This window comes from Vulpes vulpes, chromosome 16 (assembly GCF_048418805.1).
Source record: "Vulpes vulpes isolate BD-2025 chromosome 16, VulVul3, whole genome shotgun sequence".
Taxonomy (NCBI): domain Eukaryota; kingdom Metazoa; phylum Chordata; class Mammalia; order Carnivora; family Canidae; genus Vulpes; species Vulpes vulpes.
This window is the reverse complement of record NC_132795.1, coordinates 95,259,362-95,269,068: the sequence shown is the minus strand read 5'-3', so window position 1 is coordinate 95,269,068 and position 9,707 is coordinate 95,259,362. Positions and strand designations below refer to the sequence as shown.

Below are 9,707 nucleotides of genomic sequence, written 5' to 3'. Positions count from 1 at the left end.
GTAAAATCCTCAGCCTCCTAAGTGCCTGCGCTACATTTGGCCACAGCTAAGGCGACCATGACCTCCTCAAGTTTCACTGCGCCCTTTCCCAGTGTCTTTGCACCTCCTGCCAGTCTTCGGGAGGATGTGTTTTGCAGCCTGCAGGTCGGCGTGCACAGTCCAGTGTGTCCTGGCTTCCAAGTTGGCACAAAACTCAAGGAGAGCGAGAAAGCATTCAGCGGCCACTTAGAAGGTCCCTACCAGCCGTGCTTCCCCTGAACCCCTGAACCCCGCCGTTGAGAGGGTTGATACGGGCCGGCTGTGGTCCACAGATGGCTCTCCACACAGGAAGTCTCCCCCTTAGAACCCTTCGCCTGCTGTTGCCACGTCTTTCCCTGTGGCCCGGTTGCAGGCAGCGCTCACACTTCACCGCGGGGGGGTGACAGGCCATGTTTCAGTGTTCCGCGGGACACGAGGCCTCAGCTGCTGTCCGGCCTCCAGGACCCCCAGGACACAGGCACCTGTCCTTTGGGGACAATTCTGGCTCTTTCCTACTCATATTTTGCATAGTCTCCTTTCCAAGGATCCCTTTAATAAATGAAATTAAATGTCCGTGAGTGGTTTTGACATATTTCAAAAGGTGGCCTGTATGCTTTGTTACATGTTTGTTTACATAGAAAAGACAAGTTTTAATCCTATTGTTTTGTCTCAGTGTTTTCTCAAAAAGGTCTTGGAATTTTCCACAAATGTATCTTATTTTTCCTAAAACAAACAAACAAACAAAAAAAAGCATTTGCAAGCCCTGTGCTATACTATGTGCTTTATTTGAATTCACCTCATCTGGTTAATCATCCTAATAACTCTATGGATATGGTGTTCTTTTTTTTCCATTTTACAAATGAGGAAACAAAAACCCAGAAGTTTAAGTAAAGTTGTTCAAAGTCACAGGACTCTCACACTGGGAACAGCAGAATTCCAGTCCTGCAGTTCTGACACAAAAACAAGTGAATGAAAAATAAATCATGTCCTTTCTCCTGTACCATGCAGTCTCCCTACTGGAAAAATTAATCTCTGGATTGGATGCTTTTCCCTTTCCCTTTCCAAAGGAAGGAAGGGGGGTGTTGGGGTGACTGGGTGATGGGCACTGAGGGGGGCACTTGGCGGGATGAGCACTGGGCGTTATGCTATATGTTGGCAAATTGAACACCAATAAAAAAAATAATAAAAAAAAAACATGTGAAACAAAACAAGACAAAAACAAAAGGAAGAAATGAAGGAAGGAAGGAAGGAAGGAAGGAAGGAAGGAAGGAAGGAAGGAAGGAAAAAGAAAAAAGAAAAGAGAAAAAAGAAAAGAAAAGAAAAGAAAGAAAAGAAAAGAAAAGAAAAGAAAAAAAAGAAGGAAGGAAGAAAGAAGGAAAGAAGAAAAGAAAATGTCTACCCCATGGGGAGCACAGGTGAGTGTCAGGAAGGTGGAGGACTTCATGTGGCTTCCTCTGTGTCTTCGCTCAAGGACACAGCAGGGCGAGGCGATGAGCAGGCCTTCCTGAACGTGAGAAGCTTTGGGGAGAAGCGTTCCCTCCCTGTAAATACAAGGTGATGTGAAAACTCAGGAATACGAGTGAGCTCAGTCTCAACTAATCAACAAACACCAAGAATCAAGGGAGGGACTGGGGTTCTGACACCCTGAGAAGGGTTGAACAGAGCTGGCAAGGGTACTACTCCAGCATCCCCTCTGTCCGCGAGCCCTCTCTGATGTCCCCGGACTGCCCCTCCCTGCTCCTCTGAATCTGTCCATGGCGATCATCTCGCTCAGTGTTCAGAAGAACCATGTGATTGGTGCTCTCGCTACCACTTCCTCATCGATGAGGAGATTTGGGGTAAGCAAGATAGGTAACGCACCCATGCTCTCATGGTTTCCAAGCAGTAAACCTGGAGGGGGGCTGCCCTGGGACATGAGGCTTTCAGTGTTACAACTAGGATAAAAAATAAATAAATAAAATAAAGCTAGGATAATCCCAGGCACAGTAGGACTGTCAGTCACCCTAGAATAGAAGCTAGTCCTGCCTGACCTCCAACTTTTTTATGGTACCGGCCCCAAAGATTTCCTTTCTAACTTGAAGTCAATGTTAAGTTCAATTTATGCAAAATGAGAAGGGGCATCAAACCAGTTCCGCGGACAGGGCCTCACATTATCTCTATCCGTGCTCCACACACCCTTTCGATAAAAGGTGTAAGCAATATCTCAACACCTGTAAATTCATTTATAAATCACATATACAAATAAGTCATATATAAGGTAGATACAAAAAAAAAAATGAGCACTTGAAAAGTTGAGACTAAAAATAGTTGAAGTTTTAATACTGTCTTCTCCCTCCCCAGTAGAAGATCATATGAACATTCTTTGGCGTGTGCAGCCAGTTAGGAGACACCAGTCTAACTATTGATTTTTGATCCGAGTTTTCTAAAATGGATTATACAGTGACACTTTAGGGATTGTACAGTTAATCCCTCATTGAAATATTATGCCTTTCTGAGCCAGCAGCTGTCTTTTCCAATCCCCAATTAATAATTTTTTGAAGCCAACCCCATTGATCTAAGTGATAGACTTCATAATAAATAAACATGATTGGATTAGATTACATTAGGGTTTTACAATATATTTTTGAAAACAGGCTCTGTTGTTCAAAATATTTCAAATACCCTCCTCTGTTTACTGTGTATATTACGTTCCGCCCAGCCAGCTATCACTACAGGAATATCTGATGGGCTTCTTATCTGAAACTGGGTTCACCTCTTAGCAGGTATTGAGCCAAGAGACACAATTAGGCCAAAGAATAGGAAAAGGAAGGGTTTTACTTCCAACATCCGCTGGGGATGTTCCCCAAAATGGTGTCTCCGTGAACAACAAAACTGGGGAAGATTTATGCTAAGAACGCCTACCTGTTCATGGAGGGGCTTGCACAATATGGAATTCTGGAATTGGGATTGGGGCAGGAGTCATCTTAAGGTCCAGGTCCAAGTCACCGGGGCCTGCAAGAGTCAACATCGTCAGTTCTCTGGCTTTGGCTGGTTTGGTACCTGAGTGCTTGAAGGGGTTTAGATCCTGCGAAAGGGACTCGAGAATGTGCTTTGAAAAAGTCGTGCTGGTCCGGCGCGGATCACAGAATGGCTGGGGGCCTCCGGTGACTTTTCTTACGTCAGGAAAGTTATGCCTCGTCTTTCCTTTTCTGGAGACCCCTAATTCTTTCTGCTTACAGGCTCAGCCACCGACTGAGTGGCTTTTTATTCAAGCTAAATGTATTACCCCTCTACGAAAAATTCATTGTATGAATTTTATGCAACATTTCTTGAGGGTGTTTAGGAATAACTGTAGGAATCATTAGAAGGATAGAGTCACATCGGGAGGAGAGAGTTTTTGGAAGACAATACCAAAATCTCACTTCCTGAACCTTCTGGGGCACCTACTCATTTATTGGTGACCTGGGCCAGGTTGAGGCAGGCCGTCTCTTCTCAGACACAGAGAGATGAGTTCAAATCCTTGCATAGCACATGGAGGAGAGATGGGTCACTGTCCAAAGCCAAGAACTCAGGGTATAATCCCTGTTCTGCTATTTATAAGTGGTGTGGATGAGGGCAAGGCCCTTCTGGACCTCAGTCTCAACGGCAGGGAACTCTCTTTGACATTGTCACCTTGAGCTCCTCTCTGGTTCTAGGGTCTGTGCTCCTAGTAGCACAGGGTTGTTGTATGTTGTTAATTAGCACAGGATGGGAGCCTGAATTATGTCTCGTGTTGTCTACGCCTATGTGAGGCTTCTGCCAACTGACTCCATCTTTAAATTTGGGGTTAATCTCACAAACAACTTCCTTTTTTATACAATGAATCCCTGGTGCACATGCGTCTCTACATAGGAATTTTTAGAGCCTTTCCCGTGGGCAAGTCCTGGTTTGCCTGCCTAGCTCTGAATTAAATTAATAATTACCCAAATATAATGATCTGTATATTAATCCCTGAATCATAGGATTGAAAAAAAATCCTTGAGAGGCCTTGTATTTTCCTACATACAAGAGGCTCTGTGTCTAGTATGGGCTCTGTTCAGCTTCAGCCAAATACCCTCCTCCTCTTCCAAAGGTAACACTAAATGTCATGACCTCCGTCAAGCCTACCCGGATTTACCTGATGACACCCAACATCTCCCAGGCATTGGACCTCTTGAGCGCAATCTTTCATCCCTTGGGGTATCATTCTTTTGAGATATTGCTGCTCTTCCCCCAATATCACATGCCTTTGCTTATTGGTCTAGATTTGCCCTCACTCTTACTGACGTTTCTCTCTCTCTCTCTCTCTCTCTCTCTCTCTCTTCCCCCTAACTTCTCACAGATAAACAGGCATCTAGTTCCTCTAGTTTTAGAATCTGAATTCCTTCTTAGGATTATTATAAAGGACATAGTTCATGTATTTTCTTAAATGCATCAGTGTGGTATGTTTTTCCTTATAAATTGATAATGCCTTGCACTGAAGGCCCCTGCAGGGCTATGCCTCTATAAAGCCACCCATTATGGCAAAACCTACCTGCCTGACCCCCTCCGGACCACCGAGCACCAATCTATGACCCATTCTTAACCCCAAACTAGGAAATCCAAGCCTCTTTCCTGTCCATGGGTCAAGGGACGTGAGGTGAGGCTACAGTGTAACTCCCACGAAGTGGGTGTTTTGAAGATGAACGATAAAAGGGGTTGCTGAGATATCTATGCAGCTCCCAGACCCCGGAGCAAGAGGATGGAAAGCCAAGGGTGGCCAGCTTCCTAAAATGATAATTAACTTACAAAGTGCTGCCTTTGGGAAAAGCTGCCTGCGGTCCTTCCTCCGTGTGCTCAACGAGAGGGGATCTTGAGGACTGGCTCTGGAGGCCGGGCTGGGCGTAGTTCTCATTCTCTAGAATCTTCAAAAGTCGAGCAGCTGCAATACAGAGAGCCTTGGTTCTGTTCATTTACCCACTCCAGGAATTGGGCAGCCAATGATGAGGGCTGTGCCTTGTCATTCATTCTAGTCAAAGCAGGTGCTTATAGTTTTAAATGAACTCTCCAGAAAAGCAACAGAAAGACCAGCAAACTATGGTCCGTTTTCATTTGCTTTAAGCAACAGCATCACGTAGGCTCGCGTACAAAAGGCAGAAATTGCCGGGCCCAATGGGGACCAAATTCAGGATCAGCTACCACTTATTGAGTACCTGCTGTGTACCAGGACTGGGGAAGCCCGCTGAGATAGAATCATTCTCCAGTAAAACGGGAGCTTAATTCCCCCTGAGAGTTGCGCTGAGGACGAAGTGACGTATTTCACACAGTGATTTGTCACCTTATCTACCCTCACGAATGGCAGCAATTGCCGTGCCCTCGTTTCCTCCTCACAAAAGGCTAGTGAGGTAACAGGTGCCCAACTCAGGGTATCATTTGTCTTCTCACCTTCAAGGTCTCGTGTTGCGGAAAATAATAAGAATGCTCCTGAATTCATAACCCGTTATAATTTGCATAATCTGTTCACATATATTTTTTGCTTTAATATTCAAATCTCATTTTTGAAGTAAGAATTGGTCTCGCCATTTTGGAGAGGAATCTTTGAGCTGGAGAGTCCTCATACGACTGGTTCAAGGTCTCACAATTAAGATGGCTCTCAACCCTATCAAGACCATTGGTGGCTTTGGACCGAAAAGGCAGTGTCGTAAAGGTTATCATTGTAATGGCACTAAGTTAGCCTCCTGCTCCTGACTCAAAATATCTTTCCCTTCACCTGACATGGCCCTGCAATCCTTCCCACTAAGGTTACACATCTGAGGTAAGGCATTGGGTTTCCAAGCTGTCCTTGTGAAATAAGCTAATATTTCCCTGAGATGCGCAGCGGAATCAACCAGTACCTCTCACCTTCTTGCATACCGCAGGCTGACATGTCACACAGATGTGGCTGTATTAGGTTCCTGTGGCTGTTGTAACAAATAACCATAAACCCGGTGGCTTACAACAGGAATTTATTATCTCACGGTTCTGGAGGCCAGAAATTAGAAACCAGTGTGACCAAACTGAAATCAAAGTGTCAGCAGGGCCCTATTTCTTCTGCAGTTGTGGGGAGAAACCGTCCCTGCCCTCTTCCATCTTCTGGTGGCTGCCAGCATTCCTGGGCGGGTGGCCCAGCCTCTGCCTCCATGTGCACATCGCCTCCTGCGCCTCTGTGTCCCTGTGCGTCAATCTTCAATCTCTCTCTCCATCCCCCTAACACGTGTCTCCGTTCAGGGCCCGGCAGGAGATAGTCCAGGGAAAGTGCTTCCTCTCAAGATTCTTAATCACATCTTTTGCCTGTTAAGAAACAAAACTCAGCTGACTAAATGTGAAGGTCTCACTGGCTTTATTAAGCGATTCATGAATTGGACCGTGTCCCATCTAGCAAGTAGAGGTGCTCTAAGGAGTTGTGCACAACGGAAGGCTTTTATAGGTAGGAGGGTGGGCAAGGAGGTTCTTAGCAGAAGAAAAGACAAGACTGAACAAAAAAAAGAAAATAAGAGAAAGGAAAGGATTGTTTTAGGCCAGAACATCTTCTTTGGGTAGGGGTGAGGGTGGGGGTGGGGGTGCAGTAGAGTTTTTTTTTTTTTTTTGTCATGGAGATGACTTCATTAGTGCCGATCAAGGAATTTCAGATTGATTTATGTTACAGGTCACATTCCTGGGATCAGTTGGAACTGTAGATAAGTCTTGGTTTGCTGTCGTGGGGGGCAAATGACTCCAATTTAGGCTTGCTTTTCCTTTTTTTTTTTTTTTAATTTTTATTTATTTATGATAGTCACAGAGAGAGAGAGAGAGAGAGGCAGAGACACAGGCAGAGGGAGAAGCAGGCTCCATGCACCGGGAGCCCGATGTGGGACTCGATCCCGGGTCTCCAGGATCGCGCCCTGGGCCAAAGGCAAGCGCCAAACCACTGCGCCACCCAGGGATCCCTGCTTTTCCTTTTTTGAACATGCCACATGCAGTCCTCTGCCTCGTAGGATCATTCCGGGAAGTAGGACGTGAATGTATCCTGTGGGGCTACCATTCAGCCCTCTCTCATGACTCAGTGAAATGCCTCCTTCGGGGAAGAGAGTGACACTGGAACCCAGAGCCTGGGCCATTAGCCAGAGTCACGGTCCACCTTCTCAGGACCTAAATCCACACTCTAAGGCTGGGTCCTTCTCACTTCCGATGGCCCTGCTGAGAGCCCAGCCCCTAAAAGTGAACAGTAAATATTATAGATTATAAGAAGTTCTCTCCTGGATGCCTCTCTCTACCTACCAACCATCCCCATTTCTCTACTTCCAGAACTTTTCTTCTCCCCATCCTTCCAGGCCCAACTGTCACTCTTGATCATGAGGTCATTCCTGATCTTCGTGGCTGAAAATAATGTCTTCCACTTTTGATTTTAGAGCATTTCATGTGATTCTTTTATGTGGCTGCTTTATGACGCAGATCACTTTTTAGCTCGCGTCACGGGGACTGACATGTAATTTGTCTCTCTGAGCTCGAACTCATCCCTCCCCAGGACCACCGGGAAAGCCTCCTGAGCGCCACCTTCATCCCTCCTCACCCGCAGCCGGTTCTCCATGAAAGCAACCAGAGTGATCTTTATAAAATAAACATCAGCTCATACTATTTCCCTGATAAAGGCTCTTGATGGCTTCCTGTCACACTCAGAAAAAAATCTGAATTCCTTACTATGGCCTGCAAGCCCTGCAACAGCTGTAAACTTGCCCCAAACCCTCAAGCAGCCGATGCCACCTTCAACTGCTGTCCCCCAGTGCCCTGCCTTTGTTGAATTACAAGGTGCCCTGTCCTAGTAGACCATCTGCAACCCAGTGGTCGTCTGGTAGACCCATTACCCGAAGGCACCCTGGCCCTGGGCTCACGCAGCCTGTGCCAGAATATACACCTTCCTTGGCAGGTACAGCTCAAGCTGGATCCTGTCCCCGGGTGGGCCCTGTCCGCTAAACACCTCTCTGCAGGCCATGACCTGCATCTCCTGGTGTAGATAAATTCCTTGCCCTGATTCTAAAGAAGGAATATATGCAAGTAGAAAAACAATCATACTAAAGTGTGAAGGGGGAAGCTTATAAGGATGTTCATAGCAGCATTATTTGCAATGGCAAAAAAACTGCAAATGGACTAATTACCTAAATAGTTATTACTAAGAAATTACTGAATTATGTTAAGTCTAACTTCGGAAAGCTAAGCAAATGTTAAAGAGCAAGACGCTTATAGCCTAGGGCTGGAGGACTGGTGGGAAATGAGAAGTGACTGCTGATGGTTACGGGGTTTTCTTGAGGGTGGGGAGGGGGATGAAAATGTTCTGAAATCGGTTAACTGTCGTGATCATTGTATAACCCTGCATAGACAAAAAACACGGTTGATTGTTCACTCTAAATGGCCGAACCGTGTGCTATGGGAATCACATCTCAGCAGCACTGGTAAGGTGTACGATAGAGCTCCGTCGACCAACAAAAAGGTAACCATGCAATTACTTTTCTTTTCAAATAAAAGTGAGTTTCAGGGCAATTTAGATATGGGGTATATTTTCAGTTTTGGAAAACAAGGTATTTACTGTGCACACATACGCCAATACATTCATGCCTACAGACGTGCATGCAGCGGATTGATTCAGAGGGAGGATGGGGTGAAATTGCTGCCCTGGACGGTAAACTCTGGGTAGTTGGGTTGGTGGAGAACTTGACAGAGGATTTCAGTTTTTATTCCTAACCAGTTCGCAATTTTTCAACTGCAAGTTTGTGAATACCTGACAAGCCCAGAACAAAGGGAGGTGAGTTTTCCCATCCTGGGCTGGAGGTAGACTGCTGCCTGCCTGGACTCCAAGGCTTGACGCTGCAGGGACTGGCATCTCTGGGAGGGCGGTGGCTTCCCTGGCAGCCTGTTACGTGATGGCTGCTGAGTCACTACACATCAGAGTCAAAAGTTCTTAGGTTTTCTCCTGGTCCCTGATACATTTTTCCTTTTGTCTTATCACCAAAATTGTGTCACACGGCCAGTTACGGTTTCAAGGGAAGCTGGAAAAGTATTTTTCTCTTCCAGAGACAGGCACTAAGAGAGATGGAGGAAAGGAGTAAATTGCTGGGTTGGCCAACCCGCAGTATTGACCCCGCTGTACCCCAACTGGTATGCTTTGCGTTTTGTCTTTTTTTTTTTTTTGTAGCTAAAATAACAAGAGTCATAATAAACTAAATCCCACCGCACAAAGGTAGGCAATATTACTGTTTTGGTGTCTATCTTTTCTGATTTCTCTCTTTCTTTGTCTCACTGTATACACATATATGTGTGAATATGTGTCTATATGCAGAGATATATATGTAATTTTATAGAAGCATCATTATTCCATACTTCATATTTCTTAACCTACTTTATTCATTAAAAAAATATATCATGACATCTAATGCCAATGGATACGGACAAGAGCGTCCTTTTCATTGTCACATTGCCATTTTATCATTTTTAGTTAACCAGTTCCCTGTTTACAGACATTCATGTTGCTTCAGACTTTTCCCTATTTTTAGCAAACTGCAGCACACATCTCTGTCTACCTAGTTGGACACTATAGTACTAGTATCTGTCTCCCTTGGATAAAGTGACATTATTATTGAAACTTCGGAAAGAAAATCTACCAATGATATGGGATACTTAAAGTGATCATAAATAAAATCAGG

At 45.2% G+C, this 9,707-nt stretch overlaps 1 long non-coding RNA gene across 1 annotated transcript; it reads right to left on the bottom strand.

The window, feature by feature from the left end:
* Window positions 1-1,451: 1,451 nt before the first annotated feature.
* LOC140595847 (uncharacterized) lies at window positions 1,452-5,201 on the bottom strand. Its single transcript, XR_011997752.1, has 3 exons — window positions 4,804-5,201; window positions 2,920-3,009; window positions 1,452-1,559 (listed from the first exon to the last, which is right to left on the bottom strand). It is a non-coding gene; the product is annotated as an uncharacterized lncRNA (long non-coding RNA).
* Between the last annotated feature and the right edge of the window lie 4,506 nt (window positions 5,202-9,707).